Source organism: Dasypus novemcinctus, chromosome 12, assembly GCF_030445035.2.
Source record: "Dasypus novemcinctus isolate mDasNov1 chromosome 12, mDasNov1.1.hap2, whole genome shotgun sequence".
In the NCBI taxonomy this organism is placed as follows: domain Eukaryota; kingdom Metazoa; phylum Chordata; class Mammalia; order Cingulata; family Dasypodidae; genus Dasypus; species Dasypus novemcinctus.
Window position 1 is genome coordinate 49928603 of NC_080684.1, and position 14719 is coordinate 49943321.

Consider the following 14719-nt stretch of genomic DNA (forward strand, 5'->3'; position numbering starts at 1 on the left):
GTCCCACTCTGTACTGTGTTACTTACAGAAACCAAGCAGTAGCTCTTGCTGGTTAGATAAAAGGATAACCTACTTACTTTAGCCCTCAAAGCTACCTCTCCAGTGAGATGCTGTGAAAGATATTTTACAGTTTATATAGAGGAAAATCATTTTGGTTGCTCGATTTTTTTAGAGCTTGCTTCATAATCAAAAATTGTTGACCACACCATGTGTGACGTTAAGTAAAAGCTCAATTTTACTGGTAAGGCTAGCTCACCATCTCCCCCAAAATTTAGAACTTCAGTTGCATATCAAAACAGATTTCATTATTTTAACAGACATGCCCATACCAATGATTAAAAATTTAAAATTTTTAAAAAAGTAAAACCCTATATATATATATATATATATATATATATATATATACTGTGTATTTCTAACCAGTGTCCCAGAAAATTTTAGCCAAGAAGGAAAAGTAGGAAGCCCTAAGTGACTTGTTCATGACTCCAAACAGGTTTTCACTTTTAGCCCTTGCTAAATCCTTCTTGTGGCTCCTCCACTTCCCCCAAAAGCCATCCCTTTTCAGTTAGCATCAAGGCCAAGAGAAAAGTCTTCCAGCTCTTCTCAAAACGTTTTCCAGCTCAGAAAGTGTAACTCTCCTAACATCGTCAAAATTGATTTGGAACTGGACTTGGAATAAAGACCCACAACATAATAGGTTCTCCCTCATCTCTTCCCAAACTTATCACCCAGACTTTCCAACCAACAGTAGACTTCCAAAAGAGTGTGAATTTCCTGAGGAAAGAGAATATATCTTGTCATCTTTGAAGCCTCTGCCTCTACCATGGTGATGCATCTAAAAAGAAGCACATCTAGTATTAGTTAAATGAATACTTCTCTTTGCACCTCAGGAGATGCCATGATAACTGTTTTTTTTTGTTGTTGTTAGTTTGTTTGTATTTTTATGCCATTAAGAAATGTTTATTAAGGACCTCCCTATACAAAAAGCAGTGTTAGGTAATAGGGAGCTAGCAATATGGATGTTACATGAACTCCCATCCTCGATTCTATCCCAGTTCTTTCTATGGCAATAAGTGTGGTTCATTTTGGATATCCGCTCCAAAATCAGATAGATATAGCCCAGGGTCAGATACTGAAAAGCAGGGATAGGTCACCAAAGCCTAGCATAAAGTTAATGTGGTGAAAAGGACAAGCCAACACTAGGAATCTGTTTGTGAGTAAGAGATTCATCAAATCTCAGCAGGGCCAATAACAATCATCAGAACCCAAGACTATGTTCTAAATGAAAGCGAGTAGGACTAACAAAGGAGGAAGGAGAAAGAAAAGAAATGTAAGGTGAAAGGTCCAAAGACTTGAGGGTGTTTTCTGCTATTTCAAAAAGTGAATGGGTCTCTTTGATAGTCCCTGCCCCAAGCTTCATTTCCACAGAAAGACCTCTAGGGGGCTTAAAGAAGCACCTGGTGAAAGGCACACCCTATCAAGTGAGATGAAAACTGTTCTCAAAGAGCTGCAACAGAAAATAGTTGAAAGTGCAAAGTGAGATGGAAATTTTGTAAAATTTCTTTTAAAAATTAAGTGTTATAAATTCTTTTTTTAAAAATTAGACACACCAGTTGTTCTATACTGAAATATTTGTGCTTTCTAAGTCAAAATGCAATCTTTACAACCTGCCTACCTTTTTCCAGATAAGTTTTGAAATAACTTAGGTTCTTAAAATCAGTAAGGTCTCCATGTTTGTTGCATATTATACTGTTTACTGCAATATGTATGATAGTATATAGATAGAAAGAAATGGGAAACATATATACTGTTAAGAGTAACTATGTCTGGGGTTGAGTTTGAAAGAGACTTCCCTTCATGCCCTACATATAATTTCTGTTAACTTTGATTTTCTTTGAAAGCATGGATTAATTTTGTAATTGAAAAAAACTAGATAAAGAAATAAGCTTTTTTTAAAAATGAGGAACAAATGAAGTTTATTCTAACATTTTAGTGTGTAAAACCTCTCACCCCCAGCCCCTTTTTTAAACAATCCACAGTTTGCTAAGCCATTGGATGGAGGTCCTATTAGCAAAAAAGGGACAACAGACTTGGCACTGCCATAGATATTCAGTAAAAAACATTACCCAACTATAAATCATCCAACTTAAATGCAATGGAGTCAAAGAAACTAAAGAATAGGTGTTTTGATTGGAAATTAAAAGTTGATATATCTTCATAACAAATTTTCTTACCATGTCTTCAATTCTACTGACCCTGTTATCAGGCAGTAAAAAGAAACAATGTCCTAAAAGAATCACTCCAAGTATTCAACATTAGGTAGCAGGTTGAACTAACACTGAACTTTCTGTTTATTGATTAAATTTTTCAACTTGTATATTTAAGCCAATGTATTTTCCATACTGAACTACTTTTAATAATTTACCTTAGAATTGGTGTTTTCTGTAAGTTGTCACAAAATGCATTATCTGAAGAAGAGAGGTATTTTTTCTTCTTTCATTTAATGATGCACTACACAGATGCTGACTTTATATATTCACATACAACTTTTTTATTTACAATACATAAGACTGGCGAACTCAGAGGAACTGCTGTAATCACTACATAGAGCATACTATATTAGTATTTCAAGTTTATTTCAACCCATTTCTTCTTTTATACTCTAAAACATCTTCATTATATTGGTTGATGAGATAGCCCCAGAGAAAAATGGTGGTGGCCAAGGTCAGTCCAACTTTCCACCAGTCAGGATTACTATGCAGCCGCTGCCGAACACCCAGCTTTGGCGGCTGAACAGGAACTCAGCCAGGGCCAGCAGCTTGGAGAAGGGACGCAGCAACGTGGGCGGCGCTATTGTGCCGGCCCAGCTCCCAGGAAATAATCTCTAATGCAGGGGTTCTTAACCTTTTTTATTCCACAGACCCCTTTGCCAGTCAGGTGAAAACCACGGACCCCTTACTAAGCCCACACTATACCGTGTATTATTTAACAAATATATCCACACCTGCACCAACAAATCTCCACAAGAATGTTTTTTTGAACTTCAATTCAAGCTCACAGATCCCTGCTCTAATGCAATTATAAAATTACTTTAGTATTTGTAACTTGAATGTTAAAGCTTAAAGAAAAATCTCAGTTTTGTGTTTTTTAAATTTTAATGAAGAAAGTTTATTTTAATAAAAGACCTTCTAAAAAAATGAAGTGCTATGTTTTACCTGGGAGTAACTTAAATGGCATTTGAACCAGGACATGAAAAACCTGAAGATTTTTTGAACAAAGGAATGCCCAGTATTTAAAGTTCCTTTTGGGGGGGGGGGGGGGGGAAAGTGTGCGGATACCACGAATCAAAAGTCCAAGTGCCTTCAGAGGGAGTGGAATTAATATTAACACCTTGAGTGAGTAGGCATAGGAAAACCAGGGTTTTCTTGCTTGTATGACCACTAAGCCTAAAAGCTGCCTCATTATACAGCCTTGACGCACTGTGTAGATGCAATAAAAGGATGGTACAAACTATTTCCAGGACCCATAAGCTGCCTTGAGCTGCCAATTTGGACCCCTGTTGAATACCAACAAAACTTACAGGCAATTCAAATTGCTAATATTTGTAAGTAAAGTAGATATGAGTTCTACCTGTTTTTTAACCTCCAATAGTTGCATTTCCATGAATGTCTTATATCCCTCAAAATCATCATCTGTTGCCGCCTTTCTCCACCCCTCCTCCCCTTCCAGCCCCCGCCGTCCTTCCCGCCAGTCCTGCCCATATTGCCAACCCACAATCTGCCCTCTTCCCCAGTAACTGCTTACCTCAGGTCTATCCATCAGCTTCAGCCTGTCCACAGCCGCCCCTTAGCCAACCCTCCCTTCATCACGCCCCTCCCTCTACCCAACCCTATATAGCTAAGTGTACTTCCGTAATAAAGCAGACCTGTTCCTGCGCTCAGGCGGTCTCCGTGGTTTTTCCCCAACCGCGCGTCCCCCACGCCTGGAGAACCGGTGATCCCTCTTGGGGCACCCCCCGCCGGTGGTTCGGCAGGAGCAAGCCCCCCCGACTCTTGGGCCTGAGCGAGGACGAAACCCTCTCGCTCAGCTACAATCATCACCTAAGGAAGATTGTGCATATTTCAAGGATGCCTCTGCTTTGGTTTACAGTCAACTCAAGAAACCTGGTCATTTCATTTTATACTGAAAATTCTATCTCTACATCATAGCCATCCTATACCTTAGTCAGATGATCTGTTCCTTAGGGTCTTTTAAACAGTCAAATCCGACCTCAAATGATGAATAGTGATCAATATAAGGAAAATTCAAAATACAAGTCTTGGTGGCATTTCCAGAGGACAGTTTCAAAAATGTCTAAATAATAGGAGAACCAATATAGTAAGTGCAAGATACCTTTGGGACACTAATTTCAAAAGAAAATCTCTGCTCATCTGGATGTGTTTATTAAATCACTTCCCCATGTTTCTTGTAGAGAAATGTATTTTAAAATTTATGAGAAATGGGTATAATTGCAAGGAGATTTGCTTTTGAAACCACTCACTAGTTGTCTGATCTTGGGAAAGTTACTAATCTTCTCTAAGCTTCATTATTTTTCATTATTAAAATAGGACAATAATTGCACTTATTTCAGAAGGTTGTCACAAGTGAAAAATAAGGTAATATAAACAGAGTGCATAGCGCAATGATGTCTATAAGTGGAAGCTATTCATTATTATTTATCAAATAATAAATGCATATGTATTATACTGAAAATTTCAAGGTTCATCTCAATCCTTCAGAACCTTTGAGAAACGGTTGAAGAAAATGAGAAAAGGCAAGGATGAGCAACATTCTGACTAGAGTTGAAAGAGTGTGTGAACATGAGAAATTCAGTTTATACCACACAAATCCAGAGAGCAGACCAAGACCATTAAGTGGATATTTTAGGGAGGCTGCTTCTTTATAATTTATGGGGAGAACATTCAAACAGTTAATATACCCAAAAACATAATTCACTGCCCTAATGCACTAATGGCATTGCAGTTTTTACTCTTAAATCCAAGTCCCCTCCCACCTAAAAGAACCCTTGCTACCCTCTCTGATTGCCAAGCACATCCAATGAGTAAGATGAGCTCACCAACACATACAGAAAATCCTAGCTGGCTTTGAGCCCTCAATGATACAACTTTGTCCTTTTTCTCCTATGGCACAAAACAAAATGTTTTAAATTGAGATGCTAAAATTGCTAACCCATTTGGTTAACTCTATGACATAGATCTTTTTTCACATTTTATATCTTCAAAATCAGAATGCATCTTATAATCCATGGAGTCTTAAAATCAGTCACCCAGTCAGCAGTCCATATGCCGTTATCACTTCCTCTGCAATCTTGAACTTGCTCATAAATGTTAATGATTTCATCACTTCAGTTGAGCTGTGTGTGAAGTTGTTGCTCCAGGTGTTAAGTTTAATTGCTGTTTAAAATGTCTTCAAAAGATAAACACCATTAGTCAAGGTCCTCCCAAGAAACAGAACTAACAGGTATATTATAAGGAAATCTTGAGATCATCCGGGCTGGTAAATCTGAACTCCTATAGGGCAGGCTTCAGGCTGGGAATTCCCAGAAAGGTGATATTGAAGTCCTTAGTCCAAATACCCCAGAGGAAGCTGGCTGCCTGGGAATTCTGGCAAAAGCCAATGTTGAAGTTGAGGCAGAAATTCTTCTCCTGATTTCTGAAACCCTCTGTTCCCGCCGCTTAAGGCCTCTAACTGATTGAATGAAGAAATTACCCACATTACTGAGTCATCTCCTTTGTTGATTGTAGATGCAATCAACTGATTATAGATGCAAATCCTATCTACCAAATACAAGTAAGCCACTGTTTGCTCAAACATCTGGACAATACAACCTAGGCAAGTTAACACACAAAATTCACCATCAAGATTACATGGCATTGAAACAAAAGTTACGATATTTACTGAACAGGATGGAACAACAATGGGGTGCAAATTTTATGTTAGATAAGTAAATATTTGGTTTTAGAAGAACGCCCCAGATTACATCTTTTCTTTTGAAGCAGCGACAGTATTAAATATTAAGAAAAATATTTCAGGGAAGCAGATGTGCCTCAAGTGATTGGGCTCCCGTTTACCATAAGGGAGTTCCAGGGTTCTATTCCCAGGGCCTCCTGGTGAAGGTAAGCTGGCCCAAGTAGCAAGCTGGCTCAGGCAGAGTGTTGGTGCAGCAAGATGATGCAGCAGGGGGAGACAAAGAGGACAGACAATAGGAGATGTGGCAGACTGAGGAGTTGAGGTGGGGCAGAAGATTGAGCCTCTCTCTTCCACTCAGGGGAGGGTCCCAGAGTTGGTTTCCAGTGTCACCTGGAGAGGGGATGGGCAGACACAAGGGAGTGCACTGCAGATGGACACAGAGGGCAGACAATGAGAGTGGTAGGGAGAAATAAATAGGTAAATAAATTTTTTAAAAAAGAAAAAAAGGATTGCATAATGGTCTAATTTGTAGTGCTTCTTCCTCTCTTAGTGGCAATTAAAATAGTGCAACTTGCAATACATGGCATCTTAAATTCATTGAAATATGTTTAGTGACCTCAGTGATTGGCATAATGCCTTAGGGTCATCAATCTTAAAATCAGTACAGTTCTAAACAAGAAGTAAATTGATATATTTTAACTCAATCATGCTAAAGAAAACAAAACAAAAAAAGCCGAAATCCAGTGTTTTTTTCCAAAGTCTGGATAGAACTAGAGGAGGTAGCTAGATAAGAAATAACGTTAAAAAAATATGTTCAATACAATGATTAGTTCTGTCTCTCCAGAATAGTTAAGTCCCTCTCTATTGGATAATTCCACGCTGGAAACCTTATTTATCTCATGATTATATGATCAGAGGGATGAATAAGAAAGAGTAGGTTAGAGAAGGAATGAAGAATGATGTCAATAGACAGAACAGGAAAAAAACGGCGTGTGAAAACTAGTTAAATGAAGAGGTAAAGCACACAAATATTCATGAAAGCCTCTGCCAATCCTCCTGGCCCTGTACTAGGTGACTCATACTCTGTAGGTTTTCACACTACATCATTAATTCACTAACCATTTACTGAGTGCTTCTTATCTTCCAGGCACTGTATAAAACATTCCAGTGGCAGCAATGGCAGGGCTGATGGTGGTGGCAGGCAATAAATAAACAAAATAGATAGGTAAGTTACATACTGTTAGAGAATAAATGCTTTGGGAAAAAATTGATTAGGGTAAGGAGACTGGGGGTTGGCTAAGATGGGGAAAGAAATCATTGTAAATAAGGTGTTCAAAGAATGCCTCAATGGAAAGGTAACATTTAAGCAAAGCTGAAATGAAGTAAGGAAGTTATGGAGAGAACAGTTTCAGGCCGAGGAAACAGTCATACAAAGGCTCTAGCATGCTCAGTAGAGTGAGGAAGCCTGGGAGGCTGGGTCAGAGTCTTTTTTCTTTTTTAAAGATTTACTTTTTTTTTTTAAGAGTTATTTATTTATTTCTCTCCCCGTCACCCCGACCCCGGTTGTCTGTTCTCTGTGTCTATTTGCTGCGTCTTCTTTGTCCGCTTCTGTTGTTGTCGGCGGCACAGGAATCTGTGTTTCTTTTTGTTATATCATCTTGCAGTGTCAGCTCTCCATGTGGGCGGCGCCATTCCTGGGCAGGCTGCACTTTCTTTTGCACTGGGCAGCTCTCCTTATGGGGCGCACTCCTTGCTCGTGGGGCTCCCCTACGTGGGGACACCCCTGCCTGGCAGGGCTCTCCTTGCGTCCATCAGCACTGCGCATGGGCCAGCTCCACACGGGTCAAGGAGGCCCGGGGTTTGAACCGCGGACCTCCCATGTGGTAGACGGACGCCCTAACCAATGGGCCAAGTCTGCTGCCTGGATCAGAGTCATTGAGGAGGGTGGGGAGGATGTAAGGCCAGAGAGGAAGCACAAACCCAGATCAGCAAGGCCTTTCAGGTTATTGGAAGAACTCCAGCTTCTACTCCAGATCATGAATTTTGAGCAGAGGAGTAAAATGGAACCCAAACGTCATCAACAGATAAATGGATATACAAATATATAGTGGAATATTGAGCAATAAAAAAGGAGTAAAGCTTCTGCACTCCTTTTCTGTAAACCTGCAAATGTTCTAATAAAGAAAGGAATGAAGTACTGACTGATACACAGTACAACATAGATAAACCTCAAAACCATTGTGCTAAGTGAAAGAAGGTAGACCCAAAAGGTCACATAGTGTCTGACTTATAGGAAGTATCCAGAATAGCTAAATCCAGATACGCAAAAAGGAAATTAGAGGTTGCGTGAGGCTGGAGGAGGAGGGAATGGGAAGTACTGCTTGGTAGGTATGTGGTTTATTTTTGAGATGTTAAAATGTTTTAGAAGAACTAGATAAAGATGAAGGTTACACAATATTGTGACTGTCCTAAATGCCACTGCATTGTTCTCTTGAAAATGATTAATTCCATGTCTTTTGACTATCACCTCAATAAAAAAGAAAAAAAAAAAAAGAATAAAGAAAGAAAAAACTGGAAACAAAATATTTGGAGAGTCTAGCTGCTGATACAGCAGGAGAGAAAGAAGCCAGGTCTAAGTCACATGGATGATAAGTCTTATCTGTGGTCCTGGTACTTCCCTTCTTCTATAATTGAGAAAAATATGTTTTCAACTATTTTGTATTTGTAAGCTTTTCAGTAGCTCCAGAAAAGCATTTTTAAAAAGAGTCTCCTACCTCATCCAATTTTCAAAACCATATTTACATCCATTTAAAATGCTTTTGGGGGAAGCGGACATGGTTCAACTGATAGAGTGTCCATCCACCATATGGAAGGTCCAGGGTTTGATCCCCAGAGCCTCCTTACCCGTGTGGTAAGCTGGCCCACACACAGTGCTGCCGTGCACAAGGAAGGTCATGCCACGCAGGGGCGCCCCTGCGTAGGGATGCCCCATGCACAAGGAGTACGGTCCACAAGGAGAGTCACTCACATGAAAAAAGTGCAGCCTGCCCAGGAGTGGCACTGCTGTCATGAAAAGCTGACACAGCAAGATGACACAACAAAAGAGACATGCAGTTTCCCAGTGCCGCCTGATAACGCAAGTGCACACAGAAGAACACACAGCAAATGGACACAGAGAGCAGACAATGGGGGAAGGGGAGAGAAATAAATAAAACAAGTTTTAAATAAATAGAACACTTTTGGAAGAAGTGAAAGCATGACATGATTGCTTATTTTTCTGTTCAACCAGAAATTGGTGAAATTAAGAGAGGCCTTGGCAGTCAGGGGTGACAATTCAATATTCCATAGGCTGGGTGGGGGGAGAAAACCTTTAAATAGTAAATATAAGGCATTATGAAATGCTCCAAGTTACGTTTGAGGATGTAGTTAGTCCTCAGAGGAGCTGCTCTGCACTTAGCAGTCCTCAGAGCAGCTCCACTTTGCAGAGGAGGATCTGAGTTCAGAGCCCACATGTTTCCCCACCATCTGTGTGGCCTCCCACCACACTGGAGAACAGGGCAAAAGGAATGTCAGGCTTGTTGATGCACTACATGAAATAGCCTATGCGACAGTGACCTAAGCAAAAAGGAGTGGATGGAACAAGAGGAAAGAATCTAAGAAAAACTAAATTTGCCCTCTTGTAGTATTTTACTGTTCTTGCCTTTGTAGTTGATTCTTGTTATTCCCAGTACCACAAGCAAATACTGAGTCATTTCTCCTAGGGGAAATACAGGGGGAGTTCCTGCGAGTCACAACATTTTCATCAAACGATGAACACATAGTCTTGTTGCATGTGCATTTCTGTTTAAAGATATCTTATTTAATATAAATATTGCTGATTCATTAACATTGAGCTATAACCAGAAGCACTAAAACTTGTGTCTGAAAGAAGCTTATTTAACACATGGATTTTTTCCTCCCAAATGCACATATCATCACCTTCCTTTTTTAGTATTTAACAAATCAATTTTATTGATACATATTAATAAAGCACACAATTTATCCAAAGTATACAATCAATGGTATTTGGTATAATTACAAAGTTGTGCATTCACCCCTTCTTGTTTTCAGAAACATTAGACAGAACTTCATCCCTACACTTGGAGGGCATTTTAAACAGTGACATTACCAATAGAAAGCACCAAAAGGCAAAAAAAACATGACACTAAATAGACCACCAAAAGAATACCTGTTTACAATATGAGAGTGGAAACAAGAAGACAGAGTGTTGCCTCAGCTAGAAACGTGGGTGTTGACTGACTCAAATTTGTCGCCATTCTATGCGTGTCCACAAATGACCGCAAAAACACCGTGAGAATTGGTTTGGGGTTACAAATAAATTTTAGCGAGTAGGCAAATTCTCAAATTCATAATCCACAAATGATGAGGAGCAACTGTGCATTATAGCAGTATCTAATTATTTAGAGTACTTCACAAAGATATTCCTTTCCTTGAGCTTCCCAATAACACTGTGAGAGGTAAAGGAGGTCTTGTTTTCTCCAGTTTCCAGGTGAGAAAGCTGAGGCTGAGAGATGTTAAGTGAATTGCCCAAGGTCACAAAGCCAGGTAGTAGCAAACTTTGACCCAGGTCTTTGAACCACAATTCCAGTGGTCTTTCTACTGTACCATGTTGTCCCTAGGTTAATAAATAAATATGAGTTACGTACAATTCCAAGGTCTTCTTGTGGGCAGTGTGAGAATAAACCTACCTCAAAAAGTTGTTGTACATTCCAATAACCATTATGCAGCATCAATTCTATGCATAGAATTGTCAATTTAGGGTTATTTTAGTATTTTCTGAATTGAAAGTTTGGTATCATACATATTGGTCATTCATTCCCTGACAATGAAAGGTGTATCATCAGCAAAAACTGCCATAAATATGGCACCCAAACCATGATTTAAAAAAAAAAGAAGCAGATTTCCTGTAATAGCCCACTACAAAGGATAATGGAAAACAGGTCTCTGTTGCTCTCTCATTTGTCCAGCAGAGGAAAAGGATAAAAAGGATTTGCAATGTACAAATCCAAGTACATAGGACTTAAAAATAGCCTTTCTATCTCATTCTCTAAGTGCATCAAGGATATGCTCACAGTAATACAGTAATAACAGTGAGCACTGAGGTAGAGATTAGAATTTTCTATCAAAACATGAATTGCTGGTCATCTCTTCAGCCCTGTGTCCCTGGGGCAATCAGCATAAGCACCTGATGGGCGCTCCTTTGAGGGAGTCACAAGAATGGTGGTTTGAAGCTGTTTGTACCCCAGAAAAACAAGTTCTTAAAAGTTATTCCATTCCTGTAGGTGTGAACCCATTGTAAATAGGAATTTTGGATGAGGCTACTTCAGTAAAGGTGTGACCCACCTCAGTCAGGATGGGTCTTAATTGTATTGCTGAAGTCCTTTATAAGAGAATGCAATTATTACAAAGAGAGTGACAGTCACTAGCTACCAAAGCAAGAAGTGGAAATCAACGAAACTCGAAAGAGAAGAAAGAGACCAGCAGATGCCACCATGTCCATTGCCTTATGGCAGAGGAGCCAAGGATCACTAGCAGCCAGTCTTTGGGAAGAAAGCATCACTTTGAGGGTGCCTTGATTTGGATATTTTCCCAGTCTCAAAACCATAAGCAATTAAATTTCCATTGTTTAACCCAACCCATTTCATGGTATTTGCTTTGAACAGCCTAGGAAAACAAAACAACTTGCAATATGATTTCTCTCTGAAGAACTTCTTTACAATGGCCTAAGTTCCTTCTGAATCCTGCCTATTTGCCTTACTTTCTGGCATCTTCTACTGCACCCTTGCTCACTCATTTTAGCTACAGTAGCCTTCATGCTGCACTTCAAACCCACTGGGCATGCCTGTGGCTCAGGGCCTCTGCATTTGCTGTTCCCTGTCCTGAAGTACTATTCTCCCAGGTATCTGTATGGCTAGCTCTTTCAATGCTTTCAAATCTTTCCTCAAATGCCACCTTCTCATCAAGGTTTTCCCTAGATAAACTGATTAGAATTCACTCCACCCCATTCTTGCTTTTCTCTTTATTTTCTCCAAACCCTTATCATATCCTAACCATAGCATGTATTTCACTCATGTATTTTGTTTACAGCCTATCTCCTTTCACCAAAATCTAAGTTCTACCAGGGCAGAGATTTTTGTCTGCTTGCCCGTTGTTGTTTCCCCAGGTTTAAACAGTGACTGGCACATGGTATATGCCCCATAATTATCTGTTGGCTTACTGGATATACTTCCATTTGATTACCACAGAATGCTGTGAGGCAAGAAAAGATCAAATGACAGTCAGGGCTCTGAGAAGGGAGGAAGAAACGTTGGTGCTTACATGATGATGGCTTGGGGGGGCATCTCTAGATATTTCTCCTCGACCCACTTCTGAGCTTTGTTGGTCAGCCACAAGCATCTCTTTATCTTCTCATTTTGCCTATGAGGTCTACAGAGCCCACCGTGGGCTTCCTCTCCCCTGCCTTCATCATTGTTTCCTGTCTCTCTTCAGCATTTCAGACCAAACCAGAAGTGTAGGAAGGTCAGACCAGCTGAGCAACTGGGTTACTTGGGAACCTCTAGTGCACTTCTGGGTTGGGTGATGTTGACTATTACTATTTGTTCTGTATCTTTTCTCTCATATCTTCCAACACACTAGCTGGTCACTTTACTGAAGTTAAATGCATCTGTTTTTCTTTGTATTGCAAGACTGGGATCTCTCTGATGCCAGGACTAAGCTCATAAGATGTTTCTTATCCTTCCTGCAAACTTGTTTTGGGTGCACTTGTTTTCCAGGTGACTGTCATGAACTAATGCATTCATTAATTCTTTCAACATGCAAATATTATTTCATTAGAACCTACCATAGCCAGGCAATATTCTAGGCAGCAAGCAAAACAGAGTGAAATCCTTATCCTTGTGGAACTTAGATTCTAGCAAGGAATTGCCTTTGCCAGGTTGCCCTGAGAATAGAACCTCAGGCAAATCTTGAGTGCTGATGCTTTATTAGGAAGCAGTGAGTGTAAGGGAAAAGAGAAATGAGACCAACAAGGACAGAAAGTAAATTCATGGAGGTGCATTCTTGAGTTAGCCAGTGCTTTAGGCTAGTGTTTTGGCCATGTAAAACAGCTGCAGATGGTCTATAATATAGAAACACCAAAGGGGATGAGGAGAGGAAATGAAAATTATATGCCAACTTCCTCCCATGAAGGTTAGTCCCATCTAGAGTTAACACTGCATATCTGGATATTATCTGACACCCTCAGTAGCCTAAGGGAAGACAGATCCCACAACCTCCCATGGCACTTTATTTGGTCCAGGGAGGCAGAAGGAGCAGGAATTGCTCTCTGCAGTTGGAGCTGGGAACAAGAGAGGCCATGAGAACTTCAGATGGTTCATAAAATATGAAACAGAATTTATTTTAAGTTGTAAAAAACTCATCGTCATAAAAACATAGCTAACAAGTGGAAAGAGTATTATAGTCATGGTATAGTAATGACAACTTGGGAAATTTAATGCAATTTTTGTTAACTATCGGTCAGATTCAATTCTGATCACATTTACCCTTCCACCGTTCATAGAGAATCATCTTTTTTTTTTTTAAGATTTATTTATTTTTATTTATTTCTCTCCCTTTCCCGACCCACCCTGGTTGTCTGTTCTCTGTGTCTATTTGCTGCATCTTCTTTGCCCGCTTCTGTTGTTGTCAGCAGCATGGGAATCTGTGTTTCTTTTTGTTGTGTCATCTTGTGTCAGTTCTCCATGTGTGCGGTGCCATTCCTGGGCAGGCTGCACTTTCTTTTGCCCTGGGTGGCTCCCCATATGGGGCACACTCCTTGAGTGTGGGGCTCTCCTACGTGGGGGATACCCCTGCATGGCAGGGCACTCTCTGTGTGCATCAGCACTGCACATGGGCCAGCTCCACACGGGTCAAGGAGGCCTGGGGTTTGAACTGTGGACCTCCCACGTGGTAGACAGACGCCCTAACCACTGGGCCAAGTCCACTGCCCAAGGATCATCTTAGTTTACCACAAAGCTGTTCCCTTTCATCCTTGCCTCAGAACCCTGAGTTTGGGTGGCAATGTGCCTAGTTCCAGAAAATGAACTATGAATGATCTAAGCCAGGTCAGCAACCTACCATAACCAAATCCAGTTCACAGCCTGTTTTTGTAAACTCATCGTCTAACAATGGTTTTTACACTTTTAAAATATTGCAAAGGAGAAGGAGGAGGAAGAGAATATGCAACAGAGGCCATATATGATCCACAAAGCCTAAAATATTTACTCTTTGACCCTATAGAGAAAAAGTTTCCTGACACCTGATCTAAACCAATAGCTGTTATAATCACATAAGCCATTTCTAGTCAAAAAGACGTGAAGGTACATTTGCTTGGGGCAGGTCTTTAGCTTGCATAGAGTAAATATGAACCTGCCTAGACAGCATACTGAGGGGAGGGAAAGAGAGCTGGGGGGTTCTTCACCCTATTTCTCTTTTCTGAACATCAAAATTAATTTGGACAATTCCACTTTCAGCCAAGATGGAATAATTGGGACCAGATCTACCTTATTTTTTGGCCTCCTAGAGTGTAGTAACAAGGTACCACAAACCTGGTGACTTAAGACAACAGAATTTTTTTCCTTTCACTGTTCTGGAGGCTAGAAATCCAAAACCAAGGTGTCAGCAGGGCCATGCTGCCTCTTAAGGTGCTAGG